Genomic DNA, 19,489 nt, shown 5'->3' with positions numbered 1-19,489 from the left:
TTAGCAGGAGAACAAGTTCATCTTGCTTGTTCCCTAAGCTCCTGGCATTTGTGTATAGGCATGCAAGTGTCCCTTTGGGGGCCCTGGCCTTGCCTACAGTTCATTCCAAGGCTGGGGAAGGTGTGGGATCCCTTGAGTGCCTTAGACTGCTGGCTCTGCAAGGGTTGCTCAGTGGGCCAGCATTGGCAGTAGTCCACCCATCCCCCAGTGGGCTTAGTTGAAAGCCCAATGGTCAGGTCAGCCAGTCTGGTTGAGAAAAGCCTCCTACCCAGTGGAGAGAGGTGAAGGCCATCCCTTCCCAGTAGCTCACTGCCTCTATCTCCAAAGAGTGGGTTGTGGTCATGGAAGCTAAAACCATCTCAGTGACACCAGTGCCACAGTCTTTGTTTCACTACCTTGATCCTCCTCTCCATCCTACGCCCGTAGACCAAGATTGGGAGGATCAAAGAGAACATCACCTGCACCCCGAACCCCTTTAGCCCTCCTCCCAAATCCCTGTAGTGCTTCATGACCCAGCTGGGAGCACTCTGAACCATGTAATTCATGCCCACGTGGATAAGGAGCATAGGGTAGTGGTCAGTGGCCTGGAGGAGTTCAGGGATCTTCTCCACAATGTCTCTGATATGTATCTGATGTGTCTGATAGCCCTAGGAAGCAGCAGACTTCCTGGGCTAAGGGGTCAGGGTGGCAGATTGTCCCCTCAGTCCCCCTCAGGATGAAGTCTCCCACGACAAACACTTTGCAGAGTTTAGATTATGGTGGGCATGTCTACATAAGATGTTTAATGGGCAATAGACTAATCTACTACTTAGTAAAGGGTCACTGTCTACATGTGTTTGGCATTTAGTGCACAGTAATTAGTCTACTGCACATTTAGCTGGTACCTGTAAATACAGGTACTAGACTAATTACATAGTAGTTACTGCACAGTAGCACTTGTACAGATGCTGACTGGGAGCAAATTTGCTCCTGATCAGCCAGGCCAGCAGGGGGCAACAGGGGACAGGGGAGTTCTCTGCTCTGGTTCTGATGCTGCTCAGGTTATGGCTTCTTCCAGGAGCTGGGAGTCATTCAGCACCAGGACAGGCTTGCTCTCACCCCCTGCACATGTCCTTTGGGGAGGCAGGAGCCATGCAGTGCCAGGAACAGGGATCTCTTGGCTTCACTACTCAGTTGGGAGCTTGCCAGCAGCTGTACAAGTTATGGGGCTCCTGCTTGTGATCCCCCTGCAAGGCAGGGATTCTCTGCCCAGCAGGGGGATGGCCTAGAGTTGTCCTGCTGCTTGGGCAGCTGCCAATGAGCCTCCTGCTAGGTGGGGATTCATAGGAAAGTTCCCAACCAACCCCCTGCTGGGCAAGAAAGCCCTGCTGGGCATGGGGATCCCTGGCAGCTGTGTCCTGATATGCACAAGGCCAGAAAAGCTCTGCTGGCTGCTGCAGCAGTGGTCTTCCAACTCTGTCCACATCAGGACCCCTCCTGATATGCATGGAACCAAGAGACACTTGCAGCTAGAGCTGAAGAGATCTCCCAGCCTTGTGTTTATCATGACCGGCTCTCATGCCCCCTGCCTGCTGCAGGGGGGCAAAGCAGAGCAGGAACAAGCCTGTGTTTCATAGATTTCATACACATTTGGGCTGGAAGGGACCCCAGATGTTCATCGAGTCCAGCCCCCTGCCCCAGGGGCAGGAAGTCAGCAGGGATCATAGGATCCCAGCAAGATAACCATCCAACTGTGTCTTGAAGGTGTTCAAGTGGGTGCTTGGACTGCCTCCAGTGGCAGTCTATTCCCAACCTTGGGGGCTCAAACAGTAAAGAAATTCTTTCTTATGTCCAGTCTGAATCGGTCACAGTGGAGTTTGTGACCATTCGATCTTGTCATCCCTTGGGGGGCTCTGGTGATCAGATGTTCCCCCAGATCCTGATGAGCACCGCTGATAAACTTATAGGTGGCCACCAGATCACCCTTGAGCCTGTGCTTTTCCAGGCTGAATAGCCCCATGGCTCTCAGCCTCTCATCATAAGGTCTCTTTTCCTGACCTCTGATTATGTGCATGGTTCTCCTCTGCACCCTCTCAAGCTTCTCCACATCCTTTTTTAATTGTGGAGCCCAAAACTGGACCCAGTACTCCAGCTGCAGCCTTACCAAGGCTGAGTACAGTGGGAGAATGACATCCTGGGATTTGTTTGAGAAGCATCTATGGATGCAACCCAGCGTTTTACTTGCTTTACTAGCCTCAGCATCACACTGAAGGCTCATGTTCATCTTCTGGTCAGTCATGATCCCCGAGTCCCTTTTATCTGTAGTGCTAACCAGTGTAGCACTACAGAGCCTATAAGCATGCTGCAGGTTTTTTTTTCTCCCAAGGTGGAGAACCTTGCATTTTTAGGTGTTGAACACTGTCCCAGGGATGCCGGGGTTAGAAGAGTACCTCGGGGCCAAACCAGGGGGGAAGTAACCATTTACTTACCCCACGCAGAGGCCGGGACAGGCAGGGACACGTGCGCGACGAAACCGCCAGTGCAGTTTGTAAGCCGCGCTTATATACAGCTGGGGCCGGGCGACGCCAGCGGGAGACGCCGCCCGGCAGAGATAAAAGGCGACCCCGGAAGCGGGGCCAGGCGGGAAGTGGGGAAAGCTCGCAGGGAACCCTGAGAGGGGGACCCGCGCCCGTGGGGCCCGTGTACCCAGCCCGACGGGGAAAGTCATGGCAACGGCAACGGCAACGGCAACGGCAATGACAGCGACAGCGGTGTTGGCAACAGCAGCTGCAACAGCGAGAGCCGCGCCATTAAAGGAGCCGGCGAGGAAAGCTGCAGCTACAGCAGTGAGAGCTGCGTTCTTAAAGGAGCTGGCGAAGAAACCTGCAGCTACAGCAGCGAGAGCTGCATTCTTAAAGGAGCCGACGGAGAAGGTGGAGACAACGTCGGCAGCAGGACTAGAGAAGAAACCAGCTACGGATCCGGTAAAGGAGCGGGCAGCGTAGCCGGTGAGGAAACCGGCAGCGGACCAGGCGAGAGAGCTGACAGACGGGCCGGCGGAGGAACCAGCAGCGGGACCGGCGAGGGAGTGAACGCCGGATACGAGGCTCCCAGAGAGCTGGAGCCATGGTCCTGGAGAGTAGACTCCCGGGGGAGTCGGTGACCTTAAGCCACCCGACGGACTCTGAGCCAGGACAACCCGTAGATCGGGGCTTAGGCACCCAGGTCAGATCCTGGGCTAGGCGTGATAGAATGGCTCGACTTTCTGTTTTGTTGTTCGCTTTCCTTTAGGCTCTCTCATTTTGTGTTGCGGTGGCCTCGGGTCAGTATAGGCTAGGGGCAGCAGGGAATCAGGGGGGTGTGAAACCCTCAAGGCGGATTCCAGCCTGGGAAGCTTGGTTCTCTGGAGTGGGGACCACCAGGAGGCACAGGACCAGAGACACGCCGGGGCCACCTGAGGAAGGCCACTAAAAGACCAGCAGCAGCAGGTGGCAATTGGCCGGGGTTTAGGGGAGGTCGGAGCCCCGTGAGTGCCCGCCGAAGGCACAACGACCCCTGGAGGCAGCATTAACGGAGACCCCCACCACTGAGATTACATTCAAAGTCATGGCAGGCGAGGTTAGGGGGCCTCCTGTCACCACCCGAGGCACCTCCCAGGGCCCTCTCGTGAGCTCGTGGCCAGTGAGAACGGCCACCCATGCTAGAGCAGCCTGGGAGCGCCTGGTCAAGCGGAAGCGGGCACAAACACCATTAGGTTTTCATCCGCACATTTCCTGAGCCTGTCAAGGTCTGCCTGGATCACCCTCCTGTCCTCAGTTGTGGATGCTTTATCCCAGAGTTTGGTGTTGTCAGTGAAATTGACCAGTCCGCTTCTGACACTAATGTCCACATCATTGATAAAGATGTTAAATAGTATAGGTCCTAGGACAGAGCCCTGTGGGACCCAATGGTCACAGCGCACCAAGACGATTGGCTCCCATTGACCATCACCCTCTGGGTCCTACCACGGAGCCAGTTCCTCAGCCAGTGGATCATGGTGACATCAGGGCTGCAATTAGCCAGTTTAGCCTAGAGGTGATTGTGGGATACCAGATCAAACGTGTTTTTTGTTTTTTTTTTAAGTTGAAGTGTATAACGTTGATCTCTTCCCCCTTGTCTAGGTGATAAGTATTGTGTTGCTCCTGTTAGAAGCAGATTTTCTCTGTGATGCTATGACTTTCTGGTGAAGAGTTTAGAGGTTATCTCAGGATTCTCAGCAAGATTGTATTCTTCTGAAAAGCAATGGAGGTGCGAACACCTGGAGATTAACATGTAATACCCTGAAGCAGGTATCAGACAGACTTTCTACTGCAGACTTGCAGACATGAACTGTTTAAAAAGGGGCCATGGGAGAGTTAAAAGGTAGTGTAAGGGAGAGGAGAGAGCCTCAATCCAGGCGTGTCGCACCCTTGTAGGAAGGACCCAGTCAGGGCTCTCTATGGCACTTTCTTTCCCTAGTAAAGAAGGAAAATATAAAAAAAAACACTGAGTCCTTCCCTGACATGGATCTTAATGTCTCAGATTCATCTCAATAAAAATCAGTAATGCTACAAAGATTTCTCTGAGGTGGTGGGGACAAGTATCAGTGGTAGTATTGAGACAGGCACCCCACAATAGAAGCTGGGACCAAGAGGCAGCGGCTGCTGGGGTGAGTGGGTAAAAGTGAAGGCCTGGAGCATAGCAAGGTAAGTCTGTAGGGGAAGGGGTGGGGGAAGGAGCATAGCACAGCCCATTGGCCACTCCCAGAGCTGCAGCAGGGAGCAAAGCACAGGAAACTATGAGTGGGGATTGGCCACAGCTCTTGCTGCTACATGCACCTCAGGAGGGCTGTGGGCTGGGGGGATGTGCCAGGCTCTTCCTAGGGAGCATGTGCCCCCAGATTTTCACATGGGAGGAGAACAGGCTGCCGCTGTGGCTGGCAGCAGCACCAGGCTCTTCTCAGGGCTTGGTGGTGGCACTGGGAGGGCAGGTTGTGGGAGGAGATATGGCAAATGTAAGCCCCACTCCCATCACTGCATCCTGCTCCTAGTGCCAGGAAGAGCCTGTTGCGTCACCAGCCCCATCCTGCAGCAGCATCCTGATCTCCCACATGCAGATCTGGGGGTATGCACCCCATGGAAAGGACCTGGTGCTTCCCCCCAGCTCTCAGCCCTCCTGGGGTGTGCATAGCAGCAAGAGCCATGTCCCCCTACCCCACACCTATTCACAGTTTCCTCTGCTTTGCTCCCTGCTGCAGCCCTGGAAGCAGCCAATGGGCTGTGCTACGCCTCTCCCCCACTCCTTCTCTAGTCCCAGCCTTACTACCTCCCTCCCTCACTGCCATGGGAATGTATCCCTATTTGTTACTTTATAAACTGGTTCCTTTTATGCCAATTTGATTTATGTACTGTTTTCCAGGAACACATGTACCACATAAATCGAGGGAAACCTGTACTTCCTCTTCGAAGTACTAAAAGACAATGCAGTAACAACCTGTACTGCACCATCCTGGCTGCGCATGGTTGCTTTTGGTTGCTATGTCACCATAGCAATGCACTATAATGAGGGAGTGCATTGCTATGGTGACATAGGTGTGTCATCATGTTTTTTTTTTTTTTTCCAATGGACACTACAGTGCCATAGTGCTTCACTACGGTGCCATAGCATCTTGTATAGACATGCACAGAGTCATTCAAAGAGCATGTGATCACACAAGAGATCACTTTCTAATACCAGATCCCCCTTGCCACAGGTGAAATGGCAAAGCTGGTGCAAAGTGATCTATTGCCCCAAATGTCTCTAACCCCATATATACCAACAGCTTGATCTGGCCAACAAGAAGAGGAGCAATTCCACAGGGTATCTTGTGCTATGTGGGTGTAGGAAAAAAAAAAATCTCATGCCAGGAGCTTGTATGGTGATGCCAGAGTGCTAAAGTTGTTCCCAGACTATGTCCTTAGCCAGGCAGGAGCTTTGCATGTTTCTGGCATTAACCCTTAGGAGATAACTCGATCATTACATATTTCCTGTGGTTGGAGATGTCACATTAAGTTGGGCCTTGCCAAGTTGCTTATGGAAATGGAATATGTGGAAAGTGATAAACAACCACCTTAATTTCCCAATAGATACTTGCACATCATCAGCAAAATAAACTGAAACACAAAGTCAAGGAAATGATTCAACATGTCCGGACTGGAGGTGCTGATAAAGGTTTGTGAAGACCATCACTTAGAGACCACTAAGCTGTTTTTGTAACTTTTAACTTTTTGTAACTTTTCCATTCAGAAAGATATCTCCATATGTGGATACAGAGGACATTTGTTCCCTGGAGTTCCATGAGGTAGGAAAAAGGACCATGGCAGATGACCAAAAATGTGTTTTATTCCCACATACAATTTCCAGGAAAAGCCTTTCTATGCTGTTTTCAAAGTGAAGATGCAGAGCCATTATGTGAACTCTCCCTACCTGCCAGACCAGAGGGACCAACTCACAAGTACAAATGGGGATGGGCATCTCATGAGTTTCAGAAACCAGGTGGAAGCATGGATTGGTTATGCAGGGGGAAAAAATGAAAAACAATCAAACTCAAGGAAGAAGTAACATTTATTGTTAAATTAAGGAAAATGAAGCAAACACAGTAGTGGGAACTCTTTGGAGTGTCTCCAGCATGGGAGTCTGCATGGCTATAGGCCAGGAGGAAATGTTATTCCCACTGAGGATTTTTGAGGAAGAAGGTAAATTTCCATACTCCCTGCAGATTGGTAAATGGTCTTAGGCAGTTCCCTTACCTCCATGCATGCATCCTGGAGCCAGGTCCCTTCCATCCACTCACAGAAAACCAGCACTGATGGCATCCAATAAAACCAGAGAGGAAAACAGCTCCAGCCAGAAGAGTTCTCTGCAGCTAAATCCTCCTCAGCAGGCTCATCATGACCTTCCTCCATCTTACCATGGCAAAGGCAACTGGGCTTGTGTTCATACTTCTGATGGTCACCTTCTGCCTCCAGAGTCTGGCACAGAGTACATAACATCCGCTACTCTTGCCTCGCCTCGCCTCGCCTTCCCTTCCCTTCCTCGGAGGAGAAGGATTTGGGTGTAGGGTAGATAAGATATATGCCACTAGGATGTGGGGGAAGGGTGCAGGAGTCACTGATAAAATACCACGGATGAAGGGTTATCATTTTAATGTACTGGGTCCATTTTGGGGTGGATGTTACACTCTGAGTATTTAAATGTTTCAACTCAGCAGATGGTTACATTGTCTGCTTGCTGTCTGTGCCAGCACTGCTCTGAACAGTGAGACTCCAGCTAGCTGAGGGACTGTGTGTCCATGACATTGCAGAGCTGTAGGTCTCTGTCCAGACTGCCCATTTTAGGCAAATGCAGCTGCCTCTGACAGTATCACCAGGACCAGGGCTCTTGCCTTGAGAACAGGGCTGGTTGGTCAATGGCTGGGGTAGATTTAGGGAAGTGAGAACCAGTGTGTATTTGGCTCAGTGATTGCAATCAAAAATTAAAATAACAACAATAGAAATAACAATAATAGTGGTAATAAAAAAATGGGCTTGAATTAAATTGAAGTGATTACTCTTTTCTCCCCTAGCTCCCAGTAACCAACTGGTTAGGGTGTCCAACCCTCTAATGACTTGTATAATGACTGCCTGGGGAGATTTCAGGGTCCACAACCTACCTCCAGAGAGAATGCCCTAACCACCATGGAGCAATCTGGACTTGGAGTCTCCTGGTGATTGTCTACTAGCAATAGCTGCTTTTGGTCAATAAAGGCAGTGGGGGTAACAGTCCAGTCACATAGACTTTCCTTTGCTTTCCCATGTTGTTATAACAAGGTATGTCACAGAAATCACAGATTTATTTGGAATTTGACAGGCCGTGCCATGAGCACTTCTGCCATGCCCTTGAACTTGTGACAGCTGAGCCCGGGTGCCTTAGCATCCACCCCCATGTTGATGATGCTCAAGACTCCTTCCCTGAAGTCAGTGGGGCCAGGCCTCTTCCTGATATAAGCATACATGGCCCCATTGATTTAAACAAGGCTACTCTGAACTCATGCCTCCAGGAGCAGTAGCCACTGATTCATTCTGCCACCAGCCCAGGTATCAGTTTCTGCCTGGGCTCATCCCAAAGGCTGCCCCCACCCATACTTAAACCGGAGCTCCTGAGTGTTAAATCAATAGTTTGGGCCTAGACCCATATTTTCCCTTGAGAATTGTAGGTCTAGATCCTCTCTCTGATGCACACTGTAGGGAGGGATGTCTCAGTGTCTGCAACCACTGTCGGTATAACCCTCCAATCTGAGGGGAGATGCTACAAGACATCCAGGGAGGTGATTCTGCTGTATTCCAGCCCCTCATAAATCCACTATTCCCAAGCTAACAGGAGGACACAAAGGAGTCCTGGGTGTCCCCTCATGCCAAGGGCAGCCTGAAATGAGCTGTTTCCTGTCCCACTAGGAGGTCCTGCTGTGCCAGACAAGTGCTGCTTCAACTTTCAGAAAACAAAGATCAAGAAAGCCAACGTAATAACCTGTTACCCTACAAGCCCTGAGTGCCCTCACCAAGCCATGATGTGCGTATTCTCCAAGACAGGGCACAGCTGCTGGGGAGAAGGTTTGGGAAGGAGATAGAGTGAGAGTCTGGGACCTTCTAGCATGGGAAGGATGTTAGTGCAGTTTGGCATTACCTGGAGCAGGGTCTTTGGGAGGCCCCAGACCACCTACCTCAGAACTGCTCAGAGAAACCTCAGATTCTCTCTGCTCACCAGGCAGTGAGGATCACCTGGTGTCATGACAGCAACTGCCCCAATGGGTCTCTGACCAGCAGCCAGCTCTGAGGTGCTTCCCAAAAGAGTCTCCAGGGTGCTGAGAATCCTGGTCCCAGGATGGGTCTGTGAATAGTCTGTATAACAGGGGGCCTTTCTGGGGCTGGTCTGACATTGGCCCGCCCACCTGTTCCTGGGCTAATCGCCCGCCTCACTTACCTGCCACCTCTTGTTGTTTAATAATAAAGTTCTAATTAGGCAGGAGGCTGCCCATTTCCTGCCCCGATGCCAGGGGCCACTATCTGCAGCTCTGTACCTCCCCTACACCACAGCTCATGCCTCACAGGTGACAGTCACATGACTGAATGGTCCCAGCCTACAGTCAGAGCCAACTTAGCCCTCATTGTCAGGGCTCTTTCACACACACACACATATTCATACCACCGTCCTCTCACTAAGGCCTCTCATACTCCATCCCCTCTCACAGGGTCTCTTTCATACATCCACAACTTGTTTCACCCTGCTCCCTCTCAGAGAAGCTCCCATAGGCTTTCTTTAACTCACGCCTTGGGTGACAGATATACCATCTTTTGGGCCTCTCCCGTGACCCTCACTGAAGCTATTGCTAGTGGTCAGGCAATTTTCCAACCTGGGTCAAGCTTGCCCTGGCCCTTCCTGGGGCAACTTTACACAAACTTAAACACACACACACACACCAGGATCCCAGCCCTCTGGCTCCTCCCTCACTGGGGCTCTACACTTCTATCCCCTAACTGGGGCTATGGGGTTTCCCTCCCCAGTGGAGGCTCAGGTGGCCATAGCTACACCTGGCCCCAACATATACCCATGGTATTGTGTGGGCTAGGGGACATTGAAGTGCCATAACCTGCCTTCCACCATGGTGGAAACTGGTCTGGCATTTCCTGGGGGCTCCCACACCACTGGGAGCCCCACCAGACCACCCATTCCCACCAGGGTGCAGTTTTAGGTCATACCTAGGACCAAGAGCCTCCTATCTGCTAGATACCCCATACAGCAGTTCAGCCAAGTGATATTTCTGCCTGACCTGCCAGCAGCAATCTGCTCTGTTTATATAGGCAGCCAGCATCTCAAAATGGGTGCCACAATCAATCGCCTGCTGATTGCTTAGCTTAGCCCTTAAAGTGGCAGGCACCAACAGTGCCCTGCCATAGTCTGTCTGTGGGTTTTAGAGCCACAAAAACCCTGCACAGCCCCGAGCACCAGGACCAATGCTATTGCAAGCAGTTTCAGTAGAACTGAAGATGGGAGCTTTTGTGGGAGAGATTCTGTCTCCAGATAGTTCAGTATCTGAGCCTTGGTTCTAGCTGACTTGGCATGAACCAGGAGGAGCCACATCACTTTCAGTTATACAGGACTAACCTTTTATCTGGGACAGAAAATCATGATCTTTGCTGATATGAACAGATAAGGTGATGTGCATCCATATTTACCTAAACACTAATTAGGGTCAGGTTGCCAAAGACTCAGCACCCACAGTAAGGCCAGCCTTCCAAGACAACCCATAATGTGCCCTGGGCTGTGAGTAAAACCAATCCCTGTTGATTTACACCTCAGGTGCTTGTGAACCACCCCTCCCCCCAGTTCTCCATCCTCACCACTTAACTCTTCTCCAGCATGGTGCCATACCATTGGATGGTCTCCAATGACGATCTTTCCAAAAGGCTTCTGATAACTTGTCTTATTCTTCTCCATACAGATTCCAGACTAAAAGGGGCCACGAAATCTGTGCTGAAGCTAATGCTTTGTGTGTAAAAAGATACCTGAAATGCCCCAAGATAAGGTCCCTTTATACTCCCAGCTAAATACACCATCAGGAGAGCAGGTTGGAGACCCCCTCCTGCTATAACTCATATGCTGCACTACACCTGTTCCCTGGGCATGCAGGGGTCCTTCTAGCTTGACTCTTATGCCTGTAACAGGAAACATACTCAGCCTATAATCATGTGTGCCAGACAGTCTGTCATATGCATTTGAGTCCTGAAAGACCTGGATATATTGTCAGCCGCTTTCTTGTACCCACATTGAACTATAGCTATATAGAAAGCAAAGTGATATGATTTGTGTATGTAAGAAATAAAGTGATATGTCAGATCTAGAGCTGCACATTGTACCTGGAGCTCCTGACTGGGTGTGTCTAATGCCATGCATAGCAGGGCTCTAATTTTGTGTGGGTCCATGGGGGCTCCTGGCAAACAAACAGCAAACAAGCATAACATGGATGTTGGTGGGGCAAGATGGTGCTGTGTCTGTCAAAGAGAAGCCCTGGCTCAAAACAGGGCTGACCAAGGATATCTGGACATTGCTGAAATGGATGCTCTGAGCAGGGAATGGGACAGCGCTGAACATCCAGCTTGTAGGGTACTAGCCACTGCTAGCCACTGCGCCTTTACACAAAGGGGCATTTCCTGTTGGCTGCAGTGGGCTCTGAGGAAACCCTGTCCTACTCTTGAGCCACAATACATACACTTTAGGCTATGTGTATTCAATTTACCCTGGAGACTCAGTCCACCGCTCAGTTACACCTGGCATAATTCTGAAGTGACTCCATTGAAGTCAGTGTGATTACAGCAGCATAAAACCTCCCTGAGCATGAGCAGATCTGTCAGTGCCCAGCAACAGGGCAAGTGGCCCGGACTCTGCCAGGGAAGGGCTGTAGCAGGATTCTAGTCCATTGGCTTTGAGCTTCCCAGTGCTTGTAGCAAATGAAATCAGGTTCTTAAAATGAAATGTACCAGGTTCCATTATCTGTGCCAGGATTACTGGCTCCACCATGTGAGCAGGAAGGAAGTGTGGAGCCTACAGCATCTAAAGCAGAGTCCCTAGCATGGGAGCCAAACAAGAGTGACCCTAGTACTGGCCCTGGAAGTCTCATATGGAGCCTGCAGTTCTCATCACTGACAGGAGAGGGTTAGGAAGGATTAAGGTCACCGCTGATTGCCAGCACCTTCAAGCACTGCCTCCAAAAAGACCCCTAAGTATCTGCATGGGATTGTGGTCCATTGTCTTCCAGTCTGGCAGTACTTGAAGCAAGAGAAATGAGGATCTTATAATGAAAAGTACCAGGCACCATTATCTGTGCCAGCATTACTGGCTCCACCATGTGAGCAGGAAGGAAGTGTGGAGCCTACAGCATCTAAAGCAGAGTCCCTGGCACGGGATCCAAACAAGAGTGACCCTAGTACTGGCCCTGGAAGTCTCATATGGAGCCTGCAGTTCTCATCACCGACAGGAGAGGGTTAGGAAGCAGACATGGTGGCTTTTTCACCAACATCACAAGGGGCAGGTCCTCCATTGTTTGCACCTGCTGTTCAGAGCACTCAGATGTCTGAGATCCCAGTGGCCAGGTGGACACAGCAGTCAGGTCTGCTCTTCCTCCTTGTGTCAACCTGGAATCATGCTACTGAGTCCGCAGCACTCATCTGTTTACCCCATGGGACTGAAAGCCAAATTTCCCCCCTAGATATCTATGAGATCACAACCACTTCCATAATGTTGCTCAGAGTTGAAAAGGCAACCATGAGGATGGGAAGCCCCAGCCTCCTTGAGATGGGGTGCAAAGAAGAGAACATGCCACCATTGCCACCAATGGGTTCAAGCTCTTTCCTAGGAACTTGTGCTGTTAGGGCATGAGGCCTCATGTCAGGGCCTTCTCTCAGTGAGTTAGGAGGGGATGAAGTAGGTAAGGACCATAGCAATAGGCATTCAGCTACAGACACTGTGCAGTTTCTGGGTAATCTCTGGTGAGTCACCTAACCTCCACTCTGCCTCTGTAACCCACTGTTGAAGTTGTGTTTCAGGTGGCCTCATGGGAAGAGCCACATCTTATAGGTCTGTTCCCCTTTAGCTCATGGTTTTGACTCTGGAGGTTCCGGGTGCTTTTCATAGATTTCATAGACATTAGGGCTGGAAGGGACTTTGGAAGATCATCGAGTCCAGCCCCCCGCCCAAAGGGCAGGAAGTCAGCTGGGGTCATAGGATCCCAGCAAGATAAGCATCCAGTTTCATCTTGAAGGTGTTCAATGAAGGCGCTTGAACAACCTCCGGTGGCAGGCTGTTCCAGACCTTGGGGGCTCGGACAGTAAAGAAATTCTTCCTTATGTCCAGCCTGAAACGATCTTGTAGTAGTTTGTGACCATTCGACCTCGTCATCCCTTGGGGCGCTCTGGTGAATAAACGTTCCCCCAGATACTGGTGGTCACCCCTGACCACCTTTTAACTGCCTTAAAGCCTGTGATAGCTGAACTGCAAATGCTGCACCGGAGCAGCCTGCCTGCATTGTCAGGATGCAGCATCCTAACCCCCAGGTGCCACAAATATGATGTTCTTTCATACATGGAGGCACACAGGCAGCATGGGAAGAAGGGCCCTTGAGGTCATTTATAGGCTTCTGCTCTGCATTGTGCTGAGATAGGAGCAAAATTCTCCTGGATCCGATCTACTTGCCCAGAATCTATTCATTCTCAGACTATGCGCAAGGCCTGTTGCCCAGCATCATTGGCTGGATTTGCAGCCATCAGAGAGCAGCCATAACAAACACATTAGCAGGGAAACAAGTGTCGTCCTGTGTGGTTTGCAAACAACTGAACCTGAACCCAAAATAACTGCCCAGCCCCTTCTCTCCTCCCTGAGCATTTGCAGGGCTGGTTCCTTATCTCTTGATCAGACAGAGGCGTTCTAGTGACAGGGCTCTGATGACTGTGGTCAGAAATGGCCGCAGAGGAGCTGGGTAGAGAAATAGTTTCCATTTGTTCACCTTTTCTTTTTATTAATAACCATTTGCCTCCATCCCCTTCCTTTCCACCTCCATGGACACTCCAGAGCAGTCATGGAAAATCCCTGCTTGAGGCTATAAAAGGCAGGGAAAGACCAGGGAGATACCAAATACCTCTTGACCGCCCAACCTACCTCCTGCCAGACCCAGTGGTCACATTTCCAGCCTGGAAATGAAGGTTACCACCATGTCCCTGGCAGCCCTGCTTCTTGTAGCTCTGTGGACTGAAGCCGACTGCAATGAGAACAAATACCCACTCAGCCCCTTTCATTCTCTTAGAGCACAGAGCAGCCTAACACCTCTGGATTTGAAGAGATATATTTGAGAAAATATGCCAGGGTGAGAGATCCCCAGTTCTGGCTCTGTCATATTGGGTCACTGAGACCAGGATGTTCAGAGCAGCCTGCAGGATCCAGCTATCTAACCTCCATAAAAGTGAATGAACATGGCTACTGGCATGCCTTAGACAACTACCACCATATCCTGAACCTGTGTTTGCTTGAGCCTTGGGTCCCATTAGCAGTGCTCCAGAACCATGTTAGGGGGACTGAATTGCATGATTTTACATCTGGAAGTCTCACCACCCTGTGAGGGAAGGATAAGCACACTTATCACCCTGCTGCCAACTCAGCAAGTGAAGTACAAAGGGGCAAAGGCAGCAGTGTAACTGGAGGGGGACAGAAACCAGGACAGCAGCCCCAGGCACTGCCTTTGTGGGGGGAGGGGTGTGTGTAAAAAATAGCTGTTGTTCACAGCAGTAGCATAACTAAGTTGGGGCAACAAAATAATAGCTAGTGACATAGGCTTCATGTCAGCCTTCCTTGCTCCATGCGCCACAGCTGCTCATGGCATAGTCCTGCCCTGTTATGCCTCTGGGCAAAAGACCAGGCCAAAATCAAACAGGCACTCTGTGTCAGGGTCTGGCCTCCAGCAAACACAGAACTAACTTTTCCATAAGACATTCAACATGGTGAACTATTCACCCTGGAAGCAGGGAAATGGGACCTAATCACATTTTCTTCCCTCCAGTGAACAACTACAAAGGCACTTGCTGCTATTCCAACAATCTTGTTAAAAAAAAAAAAATCACTTAAAACTTGTCAAATGTTAGAGAGATACACCTGTAACCTGCTCCCATGACAGTGTGATGTTAAGTATGGATTTGACATTTCTCTTTCCTTCTGCGCCTATTACTCTGGCTGAGTAAAAGACATGCCACAACCACATCTCTGCCCTTTATCCAAAAACTTAATAGGTTTGACACACAGTCTGTGGTCTCTCCTACCCTTGAACTTTGCAGCAAAGAGCTACTTGTCAGGGGCTATCTTGTCATGCTCAGATTTAAGTGCCAATGACCCCATAGTATTTTGATCAAGTGTTATAAATACTCATAGGTTATGTCTTGTCCTGTCTATTTTTACCAAATGTTTGAACTGATGATTTTTCAAATTGCTCCAACAATGGGATGTGATAGTCATTACCCTGAATTACCAAACTAGAAATGGAAACTGAAAATGAGCAATAAATTCAGGTCTCTGTTATATGGTGCAAGCTCAGTAAGGTGGCGCTGCTGGTGAATCTCCATGTCTGGCAGCTCAGATTCAGGAGCAGAAGCAGTCAGAGATATGCCAAGGGTACGGTGTGTGCTCACTCAGTGTTTGGCAAGCCAGAAGGCCTGCAAGGCAGAGCTGTGAAGGACACAAGCCAGCCGTAGGGTAGAAGGCTGCAGGCCAGAACTGAGGTGTGTTGATTAATTAGGCAGCAAGAGCCGAGCAGCAGTTCCTAGAGTGCTGTGGCTGAGTCCAGCCACCTCAGTCAATCTCTTGCCTCCATAGAGGTAGTTTCATGTTCATGCCTTGTCATGAACTACTAGAGGTAGTTTCATGATAAGGCAAATAGCATTTCAGTGCAAAGGGCTTCATCTCCCAGCACTGTCAGTCAGTAACTGCCCTGGCTCTATGGGCACAGGAACTGTGACCAGGGTGTATGGGTGACATATTTCCTCACTGCCTCATGGTTCCTTTTATTTCTGTTTACAGACTGGAGCTTAAAAAGAAACCCATCTGTGCTGATCCCAAGAATGCTGGGTTCAGGAATACCTGCCCATTTAAAAAAGATGCTGAACCCGACCATTGCTGCTTTTTATTTGTGTGAACTCTCGAGTGTCAATGTGTGGTTTTGATAAGCTCTTTTTTTTTTTTTTTTTTTTTTTTTTTTGCCACTGAATTAATTTAAAGAACAAGCTGCATCCCTTTTCTCTTCCTTCTGTGTCCTTTTTTTTTTTTCCACAATGGATGTGTTATTGGTAATGAATCACTGCCAAAGCTAATGCGATTTATCTTGTTGACCAAATAAAACACTGTATATTTAAACATGTCTCAGGACTTTTATTGATGGAGCTTCCCTTTCTGTAGACACAGGTTTGTCCATATGACTGTGTTGTCACTATGGGGACCCAAGAGTTTTCCATTTCCACGTAGTGTCTCTACAGACAGCCAGGGGGATCCATGTCACAGTGGTGTTGCCATAGGGTTCTCAGGCTGGTCCATATGGCCACTGGGGCAACACAAATCTGTGTATTGAAAACTGGGAGCTGAACTATGACCCCACTTATGGGGAAGATGGTAGGCATTAGCCCCTCTTGGTTATCACTCGGGACTCCTATTCCTGAAGTTCTTATGTCTATTCTGACATAATAAGGGAAAGACCATCTGCTGAGGACTGTATCTTCTTGCTTGTAGAGATGCACATGTATGTTCAGCCTGGGGGCTTATCCATGTGGGCACAAATGATATGGCTCGGAGCACTACAGGGATTTGGGAGAGGGGTTTAAGGGGCTGGGGGTGCAGGTGGTGTTCTAATCGATCCTCCCAGTCTTGGGCTATGGGCTGAGGAGGGAGAGGAGGATCAAGGTAGCGAACCAAAGACTGCGGCGCTGGTGTCATCAGGAACGCTTCGGCTCCCATGACCACAGTCCGCTCTTTGGTGAGAGAGGCATTGAGCTACTGGGAAAGGATGGCCTCCACCTCTCTCCGCTGGGGAGGAGGCTCTTATCAGCCAGACTGACTGACTTGCTCCATCGGGCTTTAAACTAAGCCCACCGGAGAATGGAGGCACTACTGCCACTGCTGGCTCACTGAGCAACCCTTGCAGAGCCAGCAGGCTGAGGCCCTTAAGGGAGCCCAACCCTGCCCCAGCCCTGGAAAGAACTGTAGGCAAGGCAAGGGCCCCCAAAGGTCTTTGCATGCCTATACACAAATGCCAGGAGCTTGGGGAATAAGAAGGACAAACTTGTCCTCCTGCTTAACACAAATAATTATGATGTCATAGGGATAACGGAGAGCTGGTGGGACTCCACCCATGACTGGGCCATGGGTATAGATGACTATACCCTGTTCAGAAGAGATTGAGTGGACAAAAGGGGCAGGGATGTAGCTCTCTATGTTTAGGAAAGCTACGACTCCCTGCAAGCCTACATTGGCACCCAGGGTGGACGACTAGAGACCCTGTGGGTTAAAAACTGTGGGGAACACGTTACAGGGGACACAATGGTTGGAATCTACTACAGACCTCCCACCTAAAATCAAGAGCTTGACCAGGAGTTCACGAGAGAATTGGCTGAGGCTGCACGTTCCCAGTGCATGGTTGTCATGGGAGACTTCAGCTATCCAGACATCACGTGGGAAGAGCGCTCAACCAAATCTGAGCAGTCACAGAGCTTTCTCTCATGCATGGATGAACTCTATGTGATGCAGGAAGTCTACAGGCTGATGAGAGGTAAAGCGCTGCTCGACCTGGTACTGGCAACTGGGGATGACCTAATCAGTGACCTAATGATTGAGGGGAAGCTGGATGACAGTGACCATGAGCTGATCACCTTCACCATCTGCTGAAAAGTTGGCAAGTCAGTCAGCAATACAGACGTCCTCAACTTCAGGAAAGCTGACTTTGACAAGCTAAGGAGGCTTGTCAGTGAGGCCCTAAGGGGCCACAACCCCAAGGGGAGGGGAGTTCAGGATGAGTGGTTGCTCCTCAAGGGATCAAATCCTGGATGTGCAAGCAAAGTGTATCCCATCTCAGAGGAAAGGCAGCAAAAGGGCACAGCAGCCCCCTTGGCTCTCCAGGGAACTAGTGGACCTCCTGTGTCTTCGAAAGGAAGACCTACAAAGAATAGATGAAAGAATTTATGATGATAATACAAAGAATTTATGATGATTTGAACCCAAGATATTATTTAACTCGAACTTTGAACAAAATTTAAACTTCTTTTAGAGTTTCAAAACATGAATGAACAATTTGCTAAGTCTGCAGTTCACACTGTTTTCAAACTGACAATTACTTCCAAAACTTTTTCCTAACTGTTTTAACTAAATATTGTATTCCTCTCAAAATAGCAGTGATATACTGTGGTGCACACAAGCAAATTGCTTACAGTCTTCTTATCATTCCCAGGTTTTGTGGTCATTTGTCCTTGGAGAAAAAGCACAACATCCACTCATGGTTGCAGAAGGTTCTACTGGGGTGCATTGTGGCAATTTGTAATTTAGGACATTCATACCAGATTTCATGGACTTAAACAGATTATGTGTATCCATCATTCTTTGTTTTATTTGTCCGTTGATCTACTGTTCTCCAAGCTCCCACAAAAAAAGGGCCGTGTTCTTAAATGTAATCTTTGCTTCCAGTTTCTGTTGTGGCCTAGCCAAATGATGAGGCTGGCAATGGTAGCCACATCCAGCATATTGAAAAAAAAGTGTCATTGGCCACCTGTAGATTTTCCATTGGCAGATGGTCATATGGACTAAGTGGTCAAGGTTATCCGTTCCACCCTTGTTTTTATCGTAGACATGGATGATATCCAGCTTTCTTTGCTCTCCACCCACTGACAGGTCATGGTACATGCTTGACAGTAACAGCACAACTTTGGACTTCTTTGGAACATAGGAAACTAGGGTGAGTTCCCCATCAAAAGCAAAAGCGGAGTGGAGGATGGCCATCCATTAGTTGCCATGGATACCTGAAGTGGACATGAATGGACTGAATCCTGACCTTTCAGAGGTGTAGGTTGTGTAGCACATACCAACTGCTGAAACTTCCTTAGCCTGATGAAGGGTTTCTGAACCCGAAAGCTTGCTTACTAATTATTTTCCAACTATTTGGGTTGGTCTAATAAAAGATATCAGATTCACCCAAGGAACCTTGTCTACCTGACCTTTCAGATGCATCCACCTAAAGTGGCCAAACAGGTCTAGGCCTGTCATTTATACAGAAATTTAATTGATATAACAAGTTACCCCAGTGCATTAACATCAAGGAATCAAGGAATCCTTGAAGTCTCCTGAACCCTGGGAAGGGTCTTCTATCTCCAAGCAGCTGTTGTATCTCTGTAAGAGGCAGATTTACAGTTTTCATTCACAGCAGCCTTGTTGTGTTCCACAACAGTGGGTTAGGGTCTACTTCAAACTAATCACAAAGTCATAGCCCTTCATTTCTGAGCTCAGGGGTCTTTTTGCTCACATTGCAGAGCAAACTCTGAAAGACAGGATCAGATACATAGGGTGTGGCTGTAGCAATTCCCATCCTCTATTTAGCTCCTGCTTTTAGATATGAGGATCCCTGACAAAGCAGCAACTATCACACCACAACTGCCCAACTGCCCACTGCATCAGCTTGCAGTGTCTGAACTCTCAGGGTGCCATGAGTATGCAGAGGCTGATAGCATAAAAAGAAAGGAACCCCATCCATGATACTGTTCTACAATGTACTGGGGTGAGAGCAAACTCCCTTGAGAGTTAACCGATTACTGCCCCTTCTCAAGATCTGCCCATCTCAGACCAAGGCCAAGGGCCTGTGGACAGTATCACTGACTGTCTTTGTAACCCTCAAGAGGAGCCAGTTGAA

This window comes from Alligator mississippiensis, chromosome 14 (assembly GCF_030867095.1).
Source record: "Alligator mississippiensis isolate rAllMis1 chromosome 14, rAllMis1, whole genome shotgun sequence".
NCBI lineage: Eukaryota > Metazoa > Chordata > Crocodylia > Alligatoridae > Alligator > Alligator mississippiensis.
This window is presented reverse-complemented; position numbering follows the sequence as displayed.